The sequence below is a fragment of the Vulpes lagopus genome, chromosome 3, assembly GCF_018345385.1.
Source record: "Vulpes lagopus strain Blue_001 chromosome 3, ASM1834538v1, whole genome shotgun sequence".
Taxonomy (NCBI): Eukaryota; Metazoa; Chordata; class Mammalia; order Carnivora; family Canidae; genus Vulpes; species Vulpes lagopus.
Window position 1 is genome coordinate 19686641 of NC_054826.1, and position 18608 is coordinate 19705248.

Genomic DNA, 18608 nt, shown 5'->3' on the forward strand with positions numbered 1-18608 from the left:
TCTCATTATTCCAAAGCCTGTCACATCCTCACTGAGCTTTACGCAGACTACATGGAAGTTCCCTTATTTGTTTTGTAAACTCCGAGTTATATTTCAAGACCCACTTCAAATATTGCCACTCTTCTCCCTCTCATTCCTCGCACTACTAGCCTGATTTTCTGCCTCCTGTGTTCCCAAAAATGTCACATCCATGTGCACTGTTGATTTTAAATATCTATATACCTGTATACATAAAAACTTCATTGTACCAATCTCCTTTTTTTGTGTTGGCTTCTTTATCTTTACAACCCTTCAATTTTCCTTTTTTCCTCTCCATGGGCCTTGAGTGCTTCGTCCAGACAGTCTCGAGTATGAATCAGTGAGTCTAGAATAGGGTTCAGGAAGCTGTGGTTTTAATGTGTGCCCAGATTACTTGGAAGTGAGAAGCTGGTAGACTACATTTTGAGAAATACTGAGTTACAGAATAAAATCTCAAAGTCCCGGCATGCCGTATGTTCTATCAATAGCCAGTTACACCTATGTCCCTGTATATATGTTACAATTTCAGTCCAATGGTACTTCTGTACATGCTCTTCCCTGTATTTGGATTGTTCCTCTCTGTGTTGTCTTCCAAATGGATTTCTACTCATTCTTGAAAATGCTTCTTAAGTATCACCTATCTTGGAGCCTTCCCAGTCCCTCCCTGCCCACCACAGAATTAACATCTTCCTCCATATAACTTCTGTGTCTTATAAATACTTGTATTTTTACAGATACCACACTGACATAGATACCACCAGCTTGGACTGAATGGGACAGAGATAACACAAAGTGAAAAGAGGACTTTATACCCCCAAATTTCTACAAACAGGAAGTTAGCTACAAGAGACTACTCAGCTGCAAACACATACCTTTTTTGGGGAAAAAAATGGCTCAGAGCTTGAAAATAAGAGCAAAGAGCCATGCAGCATTACTTCCTAGCCTTGACTCCTTTTTTTTTTTTTTTCTAGCCTTGACTCCTAATTAAGAAATGTTAACCTGTGCCCACTTGGATTTCAGAATTGCCATGGACCGTGGACTGCTGTGCACATTCCATTTGTCCCCTTTCTGCCAGAAGTGTCTATTGTGGTTATGCTAGGCCCATCCCACTATTGTAGACTGGCTATGGGTGGAGTAGATAACTTGTCTCTTCAGTTCATTGGCCTTAAGATCAAGAGGAAGGGTTATTAAAGGAGATATACTTAAGGAACTACAGCCAAGATCTTGTCTCTCCACACTCAGACCTGATTTTGAAGCTAACATCCCAAGTTTCAAGCTCATAATTTAAATGAATATAATTCTCGGGGGATAATAGGAGAAGTTTAGTGTATTTTGCATGTGAAGACAACATGAATAGTTTATGGCCAGAGGAAGAAGTGTGGTTGTTTCGAAATATGCCCACACATCTCTGATACCCCTCCCTTCAAAAGATGAAGCCAATTTCCTCTTCCTTTAAGTGTGACCTATACTTGGTGACTTTCTTTGAATGAAGAGGATGTAGTATAAGTGACAGTATATGACAGCCAAAGTTCTCTTTATTTTTTGGATCATCCCTTTAAAAGAAGCCAGCTGCCATATCTGAGAACATTCCAACAGCCCTCTAGAGTCATCATGAGGCATGTAATGAGGCCTTCTGCCAACAGCCGTAATAACCCACAGAAAATAGGAAAATGAGTTAAATTTTTAATTCGTGGCTCACCGAAACTATGACATAAGAACTGCTCGTTGTTTTAAATAAATGTCTACATTTGTGCCTTCATTCGTTACACAGCAGTAGGTAACTTACACACTAATTACAAATCCACACTTGTATTTATTCGAGGCCAGGTGCTATGCTAGGCACTGAGGATACAATGATGAACAACACAGCCTGACATTTGTCTCTTAACACATTCTAGTGAGAAAAACAGATACCGACAAATACATGAATTTCTATTTACAAATTGTGATAGGTACTCAAAGAAAAAGAATATATGATGAGGAGATACACTGAGGAGACACCATTTAGACTTGGAGGGTCTCTCTATGGATGTGGCATTGGAACACAGGAGGAAAAGAGGTGCAGGAGTTAGCTAGGCAAAAACTGTAGGAAGAGACTTCTGGACAAAGGGAACAGCCTGCATGAGGGCCTGGAGTTAAGAAAGGGTTTGTTTGGGTTAAGGATCATCTTGAGTACAGGGAGTAAGGGAGAGAGGAATAGAGCTGAGGTTGGAAAATGGAGCTCAGAAGCAGAGAGTGCAAGAGTTTATGAGCCGTGGTAAGGACTCTGCACCCAAGGAAAGCCACTGAAGAATTTTAGGTAGAAGAAGGGCATGATCCAATTTATTTTCTTTAAAAAGGCCATGCTGATAGTAATATGGAGAACTGACTAGAAGGGGGCAAGAATACAAGGGGAACCAGTTAGGAGCCCCCAGCTGCAGACCACGAAAGAGAAACAGGTGCATCAGCCCAGGGCAATGACAGAGCTAGAGAGAAGTAGGTGGACTCAAGCAATACTGAGGGATCAGAATCAATATGACTTTAATCCATCAAGTCCAGCAGAACAAGCAAAACCTCTAGGATCATTGAAAGCAAAAGCCAAACCCCATGCAATTTTTCTGAGTTATTACCTAATATCTCACTACTTAGTAAGCACTCTGCTTTTTCTTCTTTTTTAAAAGATTTTACTTACTCACTTCAGAGATAGAGTGAAAGAGAGCACGAGCAGGAGGTGGGGGGAGGAGTAGAGGGAGCAGGACAAGCTGACTCCACACTGAACACAGAGCCTTACGTGAGGCTCTATCCCAGGACCCGGAGATCATGCCTGGAGCTACAACCGAGAGTCCCCAACTGAGCCAACTGAGCCCCAGCACTCGGCTTTTTCAAATAGGACTCTCCAAAAACAAATGAACCTTAGTGTTCTTCAATATCTAGAGAGGAAAAACAGAGGGACGATTTTCTATACTCTTTTAACCAAAAATTTGAATTACCAACCCTTTTATAAAATGACCCACTTGCAAAGCTGCAGCACTGAAGAGGTAAACTTAAGTTAAATAGAATACATTTGGGAGGGAACAAGTCAGCTGTTTGTTTCCACTTTATTGCTATTTGTACAGTCAGGTAAATCCTTAGGTTACAGTGTTTCACCTGGCTACCACAATAATACAGATCATACACCCATAAGATTGCCAAGATAAATAAGTTAAGGGTGATCCTTGAAAAGCGAGATCCATTCTATCAGGTCAGTTCCAAAGATTTTGCAATCAAGGGGTGTGTTCTGAGCTAGATGCTTCCTGTTCCGGTTATACAAACTTCACCGCCCCTATGTTAAACACCATGTGTCTAGGTCCACAGTAGGAAAGCCTAGAAAGGACTGAGTAAAAAAAAAAAAAAAAAAAAAAAAAAAAAAAAAAAAATTATTACATGTTTTTGTTTTTAAAGATTTTATTTACCTATTTGAGAGGGAGAGAGAGCAAGAGCAGAGGGAGGGACAGGGGGGAGAGGGACAAGCAGACTCCACACTAAGCAGGGAACCCAACACAGGGCTCTATCCCAGGCCCCTGAGACCATGACCCAAGACAAAGTCAGACATTTAACCGACTAGGCCCCCCAGCTGCCCCTATTTTATTATGTGTTTTAAAAACTGAGATCATGCAATGTAGAAGGGTTGTCTTAGGTTAACTGCTGCAATTACCAACATTTGCAGAATATTTTTCTTCAAAAGAGACAGTTATCCTCTAGAGCAACATTACTAAAATGTACTTCAGGGGCCACTGTATGCATCAGCATCTCCCACATGCTCGTGAAAATGCAAATGCTGATTCAATGATTCTTAGGGGGGGCCCCATGAATCTGTGTCTTAAATAAGCATGAAGATAATCGCTAATTTTATACACTATAACTTAAGTACCTGCATTATAGATACACTATTATGGCTTGCATAAAAACTTTTGAGTAATTGCAAAGTTACCTGGTTTGAGAGCCAAATGACATCAAGCCATTTCAAGACAGAGATGTTCCGTCAGAATTATAAATCCATTATTTTACTTTAAGAGGACAATTAGAGGGGATCCCTGGGTGGCTCAGCGGTTTGGCGCCTGCCTTTGGCCCAGGGCACGATCCTGGAGTCCCTGCATGGAGCCTGCTTCTCCCTCTGCCTGAGTCTCTGCCTCTCTCTCTCTCTCCTCCTCTATGTCTATCATAAATTTAAAAAAAAAAAAAAAGGGATCCCTGGGTGGCGCAGCGGTTTGGCGTCTGCCTTTGGCTCAGGGCATGATCCTGGAGACCCGGGATCGAGTCCCACATCGGATCCCTGCATAGAGCCTGCTTTTCCTTCTGCCTGTGTCTCTGCCTCTCTCTCTCTCTCTCTGTGACTATCATAAATAATAAATAAAAATTAAAAAAATTTAAAAAAAAGTAAGAGGACAGTTAGAGTGTTAAACACATATAAACCTTTCAAAATCTTCCCTCCTTCATAATTCAAAACCTTAGTGCTGGCTGTCATAACCAGATTGGTCAAAGCAAGGTCAATTTTCTTTCTTCAAAGGTTTTAGCACACAAATTGGTCTTTAGACTGGAAGTGAGCACAAGAACAGCTGGGTGCAGATGTGTTTCTTGATCTAGGTGATAGTTACAAAGTTGTGTTCTCTTTGTGAAAATTCAGCAAGCTAAATCATTGTAATATGTGCACATTTCTGTATACAGAGTATCCTTCGAAAAAATAATTGACAATTGAAAAAACACCACCTTATTAGGAGTTCTATAAAAACACGATAATTCTTGCCTTTCAAGTTATTAACCTTTAGTGTTGATAGCTGTTGAACTTTATTTTTTTTTTTAATTTTTAGTTATTTATGATAGTCACAGAGAGAGAGAGAGAGAGAGAGAGAGAGGCAGAGACAGAAGCAGGCTCCATGAACCGGGAGCCTGATGTGGGATTCGACCCCGGGTCTTCAGGATCACGCCCTGGGGCAAAGGCAGGGCCAAACTGCTGCGCCACCCAGGGATCCCAGCTGTTGAACTTTAATGGTCATTCTTATATACACTGCTTTGGGGGAATGTAAATAGATGCAAGCCTTTTGGAAGGCAGTTTGATAATCAATATTTGGCCAAAACTTTTAAAACAATCATACACCCACTGGCCTAGTAATTCCACTTCTCAGAATCTATCCCAAGGAAATAATCTTCAATATGGGAAAACTCAACTCCCAACATCCAAAATATAAACTAATATAAATAATCACAATAAGGGAACTATTAAGTAAATTGTAATACATCTAAATGGCAGTATTTACACACTGGTGGTAAAAGTATAAAGGAAAGCAAGGAAATGATAAAAATTCTTGATGCAAGAGGGGAAAAGCACAAACAGCTCCTAATATTCTATTTAAGTTTGATATACACACAGATATTCCCATTATCATTATTTAAACTATAGATATATTTTATATTTTAATATATTTACATATGCTGTTTTATAATATACAACTTTTGATATAATCTAGAACAATTAAGGTTCACCAAAAGTTTACTAACATGAAAAATGCTCATGCCATAGAGTTTTTAAAAGGATATAAAATTGATTATAAATTATAGTAGACAGGTTATGCAGAAGAAAATTGGAATCGAAAGAGACAGAAATCATCTCAACTACTATTTGACATTGTGCTGAAGGTCCCAGTAAATAATTTTTCTAGAAAAACTAAGGACGATAAATATATTTAAACTGATATTCTTTTCATTTGATATAATTGTGTACCTAGAACTTTCAAGAGAGTAATAGTTCAGTAGTTTGCCCAAGAATTGTCCTAGTGGCACCTGGATGGCTGGGTTAAGCCTCGGACTCTTGATTTCGCCCCAGGTCGTGATCTGAGTTGTGAGGCCTAGCTCCGCAATGGGCATGGAGCCTCTTAGGATTCTCTCTCTCCCTCTCCCTCTGCCCCTCTGGTTCCCTGTTCCCTGCTTGTGTTCTCTCTCTCTTAAAAAAAAAAAATTCCTAGACACCAGCTGTAGTAATAACAGCTAACAGTTTTTCAGGGCTACTTACCATGTACTGTACTAAGTGCTTCTTAATGTATTGACTATTTAATTCTGAGGGAGATTGTTACTACTATCCTGATTTTATTTTTTATCCTAATTTTATTTGTGTATTTATTTGTTTTAAAGATTTTATCTATTTATTTGTGAGAGACACACAGAGAGAGAGGGAGAGGCAGAGACACAGGCAGAGGGAGAAGCAGGCTCCATGCAGGGAGCCCCACGCGGGACTCGATCCCAAGTCTCCAGGATCAAGCCCTGGGCCGAAGGCAGCACTAAACCGGTGAGCCACCGGGCTGCCCTTTATCCTGATTTTAAAGATTAAAAACACCCAAAAGGAAGAGACAAAGAAACTTGGGTAAAGTCACACAGCTAGTAAGTGGCGGCGCCTGACAGAGTGTGTGTCCTTAACAATGGCATTATATTGCCCTAACAATAAGCCATTAGAAATGTAAGAGATCACAGAACCCCATTCATAAATCAAGAATCATTAAAAACACAACCAAAAAATCAAAACCCGACAAAACCAAAAAGCCCTAGGGTTAAATCTAACAAAAGAAAGTCGTATTTCTGAAATTTTAAAACCAGTTCAGATTGTTAAACTAAATATTACATTATTTGTATGCTGATTCTCCAAAATAACCAAATAGACCAAAAAACAAACAAACAAACAAAAAAACCTGCAGGGGGGGCGGGGGAGGTGCAGTCTTAAAACCAAAGAAAGTAAGGCTAGCCCTCTAGGTAGTCTCCTCCACCGCCTGCCAGAGAATTCCCTGAAGCTAGAACTGCAAGGTGCTCCATTCACACAAAGAGCTCAAATCCAGGAACCAGATTCAGCTACTCTGAGGAAAGGGTGTAGAGAGATCTCCAACAATGGCACACCAGAAGGATGAAGTGTTCTGCTTCACTGCCACCCGGGAACCAAAGCAAGAAGAGTGTGACAGCCCAGTCAACATTCACTAAGGTGCGGTCAGTGCTCCATTTGGCCACTGTTTTCCTGCTAAAGACTGCTTCGGGATTACAATTCTCCAGCTATGCAAAAATAAGTTTTCCCCCAAATCCCAGGGGGCCTGAAGTGGCAGCAGATCAGGCTGCCACTGTAATGTTCCATTCACATCAATGTTGTTGAGCAGAAGTCAACCACAGATATTAGCTCTCTTTTTACAGATAAGGAAACTGAGGTCCCGAACAGGCTTCTCTTCCAAGTCACTAAATTATTTTAAGCCAGAACCAGAGAGCCACGATCCCTCTTTGCCATGTTTCCTGATAATGAGCCTGAATATGTATCTTCAAGTTACAGCAACCTATTTATATTTCCCAATCTTTAGATATTCACCTACCACCGTCATGATTTTGTCATATCTATATATTATTTCTACTATGATTAACTGCATATTTTCTTTAAATCTACTCATCTTTCACACACATTAACTTGGCTTCAGTCTAAGCGAAAGTATCCATAAAATCATGAATGAAATGTGTTTTCCTAACACTTAAAAACAAATACGTATCTCCTGCAATTACAATGTTTGTCTCTGAACCACTCCTCCATATAATAAATTATCCTTTGCCATATTAGGAAAGATTCCCTGCATGAATTCCAAGGAATTCCAATCTGTATCATGTTAATAGGTATTACTTAATGAAAGAATGCATGATCAAATAAACCTGAGCGAAGTTAACTAAAACAAAGTTAAGCAGTTTGGAATTTTTTAAATTGCCAGACATCCCAGGCCCTTTTAAAAAACAACGTGCAATGAGACTTTCTAACAGAGGACTAGAGTACCGCATCCGCAAAACATATTTGTCCATGAAAGCCTTTCTTCTAGGCAGGATCGGTATTGAAAACAGGGGCACCTGGGTGGCTCAGTGGTTGAGCCTCTGCCTTTGGGCTCAGGTCGTGATCCTGGGGTTTTGGGATCAAGTCCCACATGGGGCTCCCCATAGGGAGCCTGCTTCTCCTTCTGCCTATGTCTCTGCCTCTCTCTATGTTTCTCATGAATAAATAAATAAAAGTTAAAAAAAAAAAACAGGTTCTAAGCTGTACTAATTTTCAAAAAGTTAATTTTTCTTTTTGAGTACATACATTATACAAATAGATATTGTAAATAATAATTTACACTATTATTATTATTATTACACTATTATCCCTATTAGTATATTCAGAATACTTTTATAGTAGTAAAAAAAATTAGTACGAAACAATATTTCCTCTTGTCATTCTCGAAGTGTTGGTCTCTCAGGGAAAGGTAATTCACCTTGGGGAATTGAAACACTTGGAATGATATTGGGCATTCTAAAAGAATATAAATAACTTCTAGCAAGTCATCTAAATCTCCTACATTATTAATAGTAGTTAATGACACACAAGCTTTTCATTCAGGTTTGTATTTGTTGCCTTCCAGACTTGTAGATGGAAGTTCAGAAGCAACATGTCCACAACATCAGATTTGATCTACGGGTGGGACTCTGACAAAATGTGTACCTGTTTTACCACCCAGTCATTTTCTTCTTCTTCTTTTTTTTTTTTCTTTCTCTCTCTCTCTTTGGTCCTTCCCCTCCTTCTAGCTCCTTTCATTTCTTCCACCCTCCCTCCTTCAAATGCTTTGATATAAAAACACTAAATGTTTGTCTTCTTCAGGGATTCTTATCTTTAAGTGTTTATGTTACCATGGGGAAAATATCCTATAGTCACTGAGCTAATGCTTTTTAAAACATTTTTCTTTGAGTATAGCTGACAACATTACGTTAGTTTCAGGTGTACAACATAGTGATTCAGCTCTTCTACACATCATGCTATGCTCACCGCCAGTGCAGCTACCATCTGTCACCATAACGTGCTATCACAATACCATTGATTGTATTCCCTCTGCTGTGCCTTTTATCCCAGTGACTTATTCATCCCATACTGGTAGCCTGTATCGCCCGTTTTGCCCATCCCTCTACCCCACTTCCCTCTGGCCACCATCAATTTGTTATCTTATGGGTCTGATTCTGCTTTTTGTTTCTTTTAAACGAATGCTTTAAAGTCAAAGTATATGACTATTTCTTTCTATTGCATTTTCAAATAAAATTAAGAACTCAAAGCAATGAAAATGCTAATACCCTTTCTTTAGCATTCTTTTTTAATGAAATTGAGTATTAACACAGAAGAAGGCTGATGTGTTAAGAAGTGTTCCTTCACCTAACCATACATCAATTCACAGACCATTTTGAGTATATTACTCTTAAATACTTATAATTTCCCAACGATCAAAGTTTCAATATATTCTTCCTCCATACCGTATGGAAGTTATCAAGTGAATTTTTTAAAAGATTTATTTATCGAGGGGATCCCTGGGTGGCTCAATGGTTTAATGCCTGCCTTCAGGTTCAGGACGTGCATGATCCTGGAGTCCTGGGATCAAGTCCCACATCAGGGTCCTGAATGGGGCCTGCTTCTCCCTCTGCCTGTGTCTCTGCCTCTCTTTCTCTCTCTCTGTGTCTCTCATGAATAAATAAATAAATCTTTAAAAAAAATAGATTTATTTATCGAGAGAGAGAGAGAGAGAGAGAGAGAAAGGGAGAGAGAGAGAGGGAATGAGAGTGCAAGCACAAACAGGGGGAGGGGCAGGGGGAGGGGGAGACAAGCTGACTCCCCGCTGAGTGGGGAGCCTATCCTTGACCCTGAAATTACGACCTGAGCCAAAATCAACAGCTGAACGCTTAACCAACCGACTCAGCCACCCAGGTGGCCCGCAAGTGAATTTTTATTCTATAGAATGTGTTTTGTTCTTTTGTTCAAAAATATTTATTAACTAGAAAGCTGTATTCTACTGAGGTTCCTTACCAAACACTGGAGGTCAGGAAAACATTTAGGAAAATGATTCAGCTCTTGGAAGTGTAACATTTAACACTAATGCACTCCAACGTAATCAGTCTGAAAAAGCTCGACCTGGAATTTAAGGCCGGTGCAAACTGAGACTAAAAATGGAGTTTTCTCCTGTCTCTAGTTCTAAAATTAATTGTGCACCACGCCACATTCATAATGAAGAAGTAAATCGCATTTTACCCTTTTGATAGAGGAGATAAACAAGAGTCTGATTTGTATAAAGATAATTAAAAAATATGTATTCTACCTTAGAGTCCCCAAATAATAAACATTTAGGGAAATTTTCAGAAATAGTCCCCAAAGAGCTCTATTATTTTAACCAACTTCTATGCCAGAGGTTTTAAATGACTCAGTTTTCCAAATATTCATTTTTGTGTATGTTTAGACATCATAATATCTACTGAATAAAGTTATATTTCAATGATTGCAATTCATCTTTATTTCAATCATTTACTCCCTATTTGGCTCCCAAAATTCTATTTGAGGTACTGTAATACTTACCTGTCAGAACTGAAAACATTCAGACTAAAATGCCAGAGTCAGACTCCAGCACAATCTGTTCCTGCCCCTTCAATTTGTGTCCTGCTGCTCCCTGACTTGCAAATGTGGGTATTTTGCATAAAACCATTTATTATACTATTAGATACATTCTAGACATTCTTGAAGCATCTAATAAGGGAATATGCTTTGCAAGACCCTCTATGCCATGGGAGATTTTTTTTGCTCGTTGGTTATTTAATGACCATGATCTCTCTCCTGCTATACTTATTTCACTTTCTCTTCTTTTTTTTATTATTTTTAAATTATTTTTAATTTTTTATTTATTTTTTTTTCACATTCTCTTCATACAAACTTTGCCCGCAAAAGCAAAAAATCCTGATAATTGATCTTCATAGCCCTTTCATAATATAGGCAAAAAGGATTATATGCACATACCAACACAGGTGTACAAAATCGCCACCAATTATGGTCTCCTAAAACCGACTCTGTACACATCACATGCTAGATCAAGCAGGGCAAATAAATTTCATTTCTTGTGCCATTGCTAGTAAACTGGTGGTGGACCCTTAAAGGAAAGAGTGATGCTATTGGTTAGCAATGTCTGTAATGAGTCTAGAAAGACAAAAAGAGACAGATGATGTATTTCTGTATTTCCCCCCACCCCCTTCCCTGAGTTTATGCTAATCTTTCTTGATTATTCCCATTCCCACACCACCTCCCTTAAAAGAGATGTCCAAATGAATGCAGATCTTCTTACTGACTTTATATCCTGATAGAGCTGCAGGTGCAATAATGCTAACTCCCTTCCAGGTTTACCATAAACTTATTTAAGATAAATAGAAAGGGCTTAGTATAATCTATGGCCTATAGTTCATACCTGATCAATGCTTTTTCATGACACCACTCTCCACTATAGGCTCAATCTAAGCAGGAAAGTTGATTTGGGCTCTGTGTCTGTGAACAGAATAAGCCAGAGTTTCATAAGGAAGTATTTGATCATTTAAATGTCATAGAAAGGGACGCCTGGGTGGCTCAGTGGTTGAGCGTCTGCCTTTGGCTCCGGTTGTGATCCCGTGATCCCGGGTCCAGGGATCCAGCCCCACATCGGTCTCCCTGAGAGGACCCTGCTTCTCCCTCTGCCTGAGTCTCTGCTTCTCTCTGTGTGTCTCTCAAGAATAAATAAATAAGATCTTAAAAATAAAAAAATAAATGTAGAAATTGTTATCGGTCTCCTTGCTAGTTGCAAGTCTGGCAGACTACTGCCCATAAAAACAGGAAATTAAAATAAGTGGCCATAAACTCAAATCAGAAAACACTGATTTTCTACTTCCTGTTTTTTGTACCTACTTTCTAGGGGCAGAGGGATGGGTGGTGGATGTTTAAGCTGAATATACCACTACCACCCAGAGAAATTTTACGTATATTCTTTATTATAATGTGTTGGTCTTTTTGTTCATTTTTTAAGGGATGGGCTGAGGCCTTTGGGAGTAGGCCCCTGCCCAGTGCCGGGGAAGGAGACTCTAATTCAGCGCTAGCGACTTGCACTCTCTGTTGCAGCAATTATGAGCTCTGTGACCTTGAAAAATTGGGGCACCAGACTGGCTTGCTCAGTGGAGCATGCAACTTGATCTCGGGGCTGTGAGTTTGAGCCCCACATTGGGTATAGAGATTACTTAAAAATAAAATCTTTAGGATGAAAAAAAAGAATCACTTAGCTTCTCTCCATCTCTGTATCCTAATTTATAACAAAAGGCAAAAAAATTCACCAAGAACACTGCACATTGCCTGGTACATGGTAAGTGCATACTAAATGTTACTTATTGATATTGTTGATAGAGAAATGAAAGGGTAGGGAGAAAAAGAAAGAGGGGAGATCTGCTTGGCTTGGTTAATTTCAGAAGTTGTCTAGAATCCTGGTTGTCGAGATCCTAGGGTTTGTGGATTTAAGGTGGATTTAAGGATTTAAGAAATGGCTGCTATTGTCAGAAGGCGTGGTGGGGACCCACTGCAGCAGAGCAGGGAGGGGTTGTGTAAAGGAAAGCTCTCACAGTGAGCCTTCATTTGAATTATAGGAAAGCTTTTATCATTATTATGGATGGAAGGGGGAAATGAGATGTTAGCATTTGCCCAAAGCTTAAAATGCCACTACAATTAACACATTAGCTCAGGGATTATAGAGTTGGTACTGGCTCTGCAAGGGAAATGATTACCTCAAATTTCTAAAAATAAACAAGAGCCCCACTAACCTGCACACACAGTGCAGGGGTTACTCAGGCAGAACTGATAAATTCCTGAAATAGGAATTTCTGATAAATACAGCTTTTCTAAAGCTACAGATCTTGGGCCTCTTTCTCTGAAAGTGGGGTTTGAGCAATTTTGTAAAGCAGCAGATGGAAGCTTCTAACTCTCTTGCACAGATCTCATTTTAGAAAAACACAGGGAGGGGCACCTGGCTGGCTCAGTCGAGCAAAATCTGACTGGTGACCTTGGGGTCGTGGTTCAAGCCCCACATTGGATATAGAGATCACTTAAATACATACAATTTTTTTAAAAAAGAAAAAAAAGAAAAACACAGGAAAAAAAGGCAATACAAAAACACATTTTGTCGAAGTCCTAAGAAAGCAAATTAACCCTTAAAAAATACCAAGGGAAAATCTTTGAAAAATACCAATTACTAATTTTTTAAAAATATATATATTTTTAAATCTTTCCTCTGTTGAGACTTTCCTTTGGCAAAGACTAAAAGATTTGATTTGGGGTTAAAAGTTGAATGGTCTATCATCTAACCCAAAAAGAACGACTCTTAGACTTTCTCTGATAACCTAGGATTTATGGACACTTCATAAAATGGGCATTTCTAGCAGCACGCCTTCAAGGCCAGGTGACCCTACAGCATGTAAGAACCCAATGGAGTCGGTACAAAGGATCTCCAAAATTAGGGGAGCCCAGGTAAAAACCTTATCTAGCGTATATCCTCCTCCTCAAGAGGAAAATATATTTTATTTCTATTCTTTTGGGGGGATTTTTTTTAAGTGTTCGATTTGGGAAGCAAAAGATGAGATGCAAGCCAGGAAAAGGAAGGCAAAACTAAACAATGTAATATGATCAGAGATGAAGACAAATCATGAACACAGCAAGACAATTTCGAGAAGCATATCCTGTTCTTTCAGCTACTAAAATTTCAGGTCTTTTTAACAATTGACACTTTATACTAATTCGCAATTGAGAGAAAAAAAAAATCCATAGCTGATGTTCAGCCCTCACATTAGATAGCCTCAAAACGTACTTGCTTTTCTTCTATTAGATTCAATGAATGAATCTTTCTCCAAAAATTCCTTAGGTAAGTTTTATAGCTCTTCTTAACCTATAATCTATTATTTCATTGGAAAATAGACAAAATACCTTGGCATCTGAAAAATCATATTCAAAACTGCTTTTTTATATGAGCAATCAAATCTCATTTCTTTTTAGATCAAACACTGTAGCTATTAAAAAAAAAAAAGACTAAGTTTTCTTATAAAATTAGCCTCCCACCTAATTCATTTACTTTCAAGGAGAGGAAGTAACCTGCCTCAGACTTTCATATCTTCAAGATACAGCAGTTTCAACTCAGAACTTTGTTTTCGCTTTTTTTTTTTTTTTTAAGATTTTATTCATTTATCTGCCAGAAAGAACAAGAGAGCACAAGCAGAGGGAGCAGTAGGCAGAGAGAGGGAGAAGCAGGCTCCTCACTGAGCAGGGAGCAGGACATGAGGCTCAATCCCAGGACCCTGGGATCATAACCTGAGCCAAAGGCAGACAGACGCTTAACCAACTGAGCCATCCAGGTGCCCCTTTAGTGTGCTTTGTGATCAACACCCATTAAGCAGGAGGTCAAGGAGCAGGCCAGTCCAGAGGTTACTTTTTGGTTTAAATTTCAAAAAATGGCAATCCTACATTTCTCACTCTGCTCCCCAGTTAAGAGCTTTGAACTTCTGTCGCAGGGATTCACTAAGCATCATACACACTCAAGTGATGGATTCTCTCAAGTCGTAGGTTCCATCTTTCAAATGGCCTAGACTGATGCCTCAGAGAGAGAGATGCGTGTGAGAAGAAACTGAAATATAATCAGAATGTCCATCTTCTGGAGCATGTGGGTGGCTCAGCCCATTAAGCGTCTGCCTTTGGCTCAGGTCATGATCCTAGAGTCCTGGAATGGAACTTCATGTTGGGCTCCCTGCTCAGCAGAGAGCCTTCTTCTCCCTCTCCTTCTGCCTGCCACTACCCCTGCTTGGGCTCACTCTCCCTCTTTGTCAAATAAATAATTTTTTTAAAATGTCCATCTGCCTATAGAAGAGACTTCTGAACTAGTAAGGCTTTCCCTCTCCACCTAGACCTTCAAAAATGGGCAACATTAAGTGAACAATCCTCTTTGCCCACTGGCCCTATACACAATGGAAATGCACTGGAAATACTTGGGAGAAAAAAAGAAGTGAAAAATAAAAAGGGTAGAAAGCCATCAGTTTGAGGAGTAAAACCGCTGGAGAAGGAAGCAACTTGAAGGAGTCAGTTGGTGGCAACCTGCCTCCACAGCAGTTAATTTATCACCCCATAAAGATGTTGGGGAGTTAATCACAGTACTGACATACATACAAACTCCAGGCACTGGACTCAGCTTAAAATTCATCATCAGAAAATGATAATAATTGGGGACCACACATTTGAAATGTACCACTAAAAAGAGAAGGCAGTCACTAGAAGGCCATAACCACAACTGTGGACCTTCCCTCATGCCCTAGGTCAGGTTGATGCCACACACGTCATCCACTGAACCAACTGGGTGAACACATGGAAGGCAAATGTGTCCAAGGGCGCTGTATTTCTGCACCAGATAGATGCCTTTTTCACTGTTTTAGTATCCATCTGGCCTGTCATAAAAGAAAGCAAACACAATTTGCACAGGTCTGCTACATGAATGTTAGTGCTTTAGGAATGCTCTAAGGTCTGGCCAGGTTAGGCTTAGTAAGGGATGCAGGTCAGATCTGATTCATGCTGCTGCCTTCTTCCCAGGAATTACTATCTCTTTCTTATCCAATCCTTTGATCCATGGAAGATTCAAGGTAGTCAAAGGGAATATAGTGGGTAGGCTCCCAGCAGCCTTTGCTTTTAAACAGGTTCCCACCTTGGGGAGTTGACTCAAAATAGTCATCAAATAATTAGGTAAAAGAGAGCAATCAACTTGATCAGTCAGGCAGTTCTTGGACTAGTTCAAAACTCAGAGGATTTAACATTGAACCCAGGTCTTCCAGTACGAGAAGGAGGGATTGAGGTGAAAACTGCAAGGAAGGATATAAAACAATGTTTAGAATAAAAATCTCTTCCTTGAAATATACAAACAATGACAAGAATTGTCTATGCGTTCATGAAAATTCTTTATTTCCTTCGCAATGTAGATTGCTGGCAGAGTGTGAGGGAAACTACAATGTCCCAGTTTTTCAAATTAAGGAAACAAAATCGTTGTTTCCTAACCTTCACATTCTGGTTCTGAAGGCTAAACTTTAGCTTTAAGAATCATATACCAAAAGAGGGTACAGGTAAACCTCATTAATTTTTTTTTTCATTTGGTCTCCTGATTTCTCATTTTATTTTAATCTTCCTAGAGCTTCTGTGGAAAGACAATTTAAAGGACCAGTAAAAAAAAAAAAAAAAAAGACAGTTCCATTGATAATAAGCCCAGCTTACCAATGACATGCTAAAACCTGTCACTAATATTTCAGCAGTGTGTCTCACTTGTTATATTTAATATGTTCTTCATCCTCAAAAAAATTAACACATACCCCAATCCTGTTTTCCATTTGAGGAACTTCAAATGAAAAGTAATTTTTAAAAATTTATTAGCATAAAATGAGTATAAGTGGAACTTCCCACCTCCCCTTCATATATTTACTGACAACCACCTGACAGGGTGATAGTGATGTAATGTGGTTAGGGAAAAATAGGGGCAGAACGTGCAGTTTCATTTTTCTAGTGTTGACTTGTACTCACTGACACAACCCTAGAGGTCACTACTCAAAGAAAAGTGTAGACGACAGAAGTGGTTATTAGTTACCCTGACTGAGAGGAGGCCAGGAAACTGACCAATTGCCAGCAATTATTTGTATAGACTCCTTCCAAATCACCAGTATTCATGGGGAAACAGTTTAAACAATAGAATAATGCCATATTAACATATCCTTATGGCATCTCTAAGAGTGAGTGCAGGGATTTCATGTCCTGTAATGAGCTGAAGTCTGGAATGCCCTCTCGGTTCTCCTGTTGCTCATCTGTTACCGCGCCATGCACAGTAACGGGAGGGCCGGATCAATTCTTAGGAAGTTTGTTTATTCAAGAAATAACATTTAAGGAACCGATACCTGCTTATCACATCAAAGAATCTAGTTATCTGTTTAATCTATGAGGAGATACAATAGGTTAAGATGCATATATGGGCACTTGGAAAGAAATTCTTCTAGGAATTTAAAAGGCCCACACGATCTCTTAATGCTTAAAAAAGGAAAAAAAAAAAAAAAACCACGACGAAGCCGTTAGAATCACACCACGGAGTTTTGCAATCCTTTCTTTTGTGTTTTCGGTCCTGATTTTGGGAACCAGCGTACGAAGAAGGGAATAGGAGGGTGCAAACACGCCCACCACCAAACAAATCACCCGCTGCAAGAAAAAAGGGCAGCGCACCGCGGCCGTGCAGGGGTTCATCGCCGAGGCAGGGGCCGCGGAGTCCTCCCCTCGAGGGACCTCGAGTCCCCGTCGCGGCCCCGGTCAGCCGACGCGGCGAAGCCTTGGTGGGGCGAGTGTCCACCGGGAGCGCCCCGGGGCCAGGGCTCGGAGCTCGGCCCGCCCGCCCGGAGGAGGAGGAGGAGGAGGAGGGTCCCGGCGCCCGCGCGGCACCTGCGGGTCACCCGCGGGTCACCCGTCCCCGCTGCCGCAGGGCTCCGCCGCCAGCGCCCGGGGATGCCCGCGGAGCCAAGGCCGCACCCTGGGCGCCGCCGGCCGGCCGACCGCCTGCTTCCCCGCGACACCCGCGTCCCCCGCGGCCGCCCTCCCCCTCCCGCGCGCCGCCCTCGCGCCCGGGCACGCGCCCCCCGCCCCGCCCCGCCCCGCCCCGCGCCCCCGCGGCCGCGCGCACACACCTCGACCGCTCCGAGGTGGGGTTGGTTCTAAGCAGGCGGCCCCCCCTTCCCAGCACCCAGAGGTGCAGATCCACGTGCAGCAGGTGCGAGACACAGCCCACTCGGAGCGGGAGGCAGTGGGGGAGACGTGCCGGGTTAGGAGTCCGCCCCCCTGGACGCCCAGGGCTCCCCCGGGCGCACCGGGCCCACCTGCCGGGGCGCGCGCCCACGTCCCCGGGACCCCGGCCCCGAGCAGGCGGGGCAGGCCGCGGGGACCCGGCCGGCGCGCGCTGCCCGGAGCCCCGCCCCCAGCCGGCGCGCAGGCCCCGCCCCCTGCCCGGCCAGCCAATGGGCGCCCGGGCCGCGCGCTGGGCGTCCCCGCCTCGGTCCGAGAAACTTGGAGCAGCAGAAAAGTTTGTACAGAGGCTGGAAGGGCGAGAGCGGAGCTGGGCAGCCGCGGCCGGGAGGAGGAAGATGAGCGCCGCCAGGTCAGAGCCTCAGGCCGAGGGGACCTCGAGCCGCCCCCGGGGCGTCGGAAGCAGCCTCCGCGGCAGCCGCCAGCCGCGATAGCTGCCCGGGGCCGAGGAGGGGGCGGCCAGAAGCCGGGGAGGCTCCGTGCCACCTGCGCGCGCGGCCCCACACCTGGGCGCCGCCGCCCGGGGACCCGACCTGCGGGCTCGGGCCCGCCTCTGAGGGTACGGGGGACAGGAGCAGGAGGAGGAGGAGGAAGGCCGGAGGACGAAAGCCAGGATCGGGCCGCACTGACCCGTCTCGCTGCCCTTCTGGTTCTCCCAGGTGTGTGCAAGCTCGCCGTTGTGAGCCCGGTTCCGGAAGCCTGGCAGCCCCCGAGCCCCGGCTGTGACACGGCAGAGGCGTGCCCGGCCCCGCGCCGAGCCGGGTGGAGGCGTGTCGTGGACGTCTGAGTCTGGACCCTGGGGGCCTCCGGGCCGCCCCCGCCGCGGCCGCCGCAGGTGAGAGGAGGGCTCGGGGCCCCGGGGCCCGGCCGGGGCGGGCGGTGCGCTCCCGGGAGGAGCGAGCGCGCCCTGCACCGCGTCCGC

General features: G+C 42.6%; 1 long non-coding RNA gene across 1 annotated transcript; it reads right to left on the reverse strand.

Moving 5' to 3' along the window:
- Nucleotides 1-3081: 3081 nt before the first annotated feature.
- On the reverse strand, nt 3082-17844 carry LOC121486369. The gene is made up of 3 exons (XR_005986615.1): nt 17572-17844; nt 11283-11359; nt 3082-3370 (listed from the first exon to the last, which is right to left on the reverse strand). It is a non-coding gene; the product is annotated as an uncharacterized LOC121486369 (long non-coding RNA).
- Between the last annotated feature and the right edge of the window lie 764 nt (nt 17845-18608).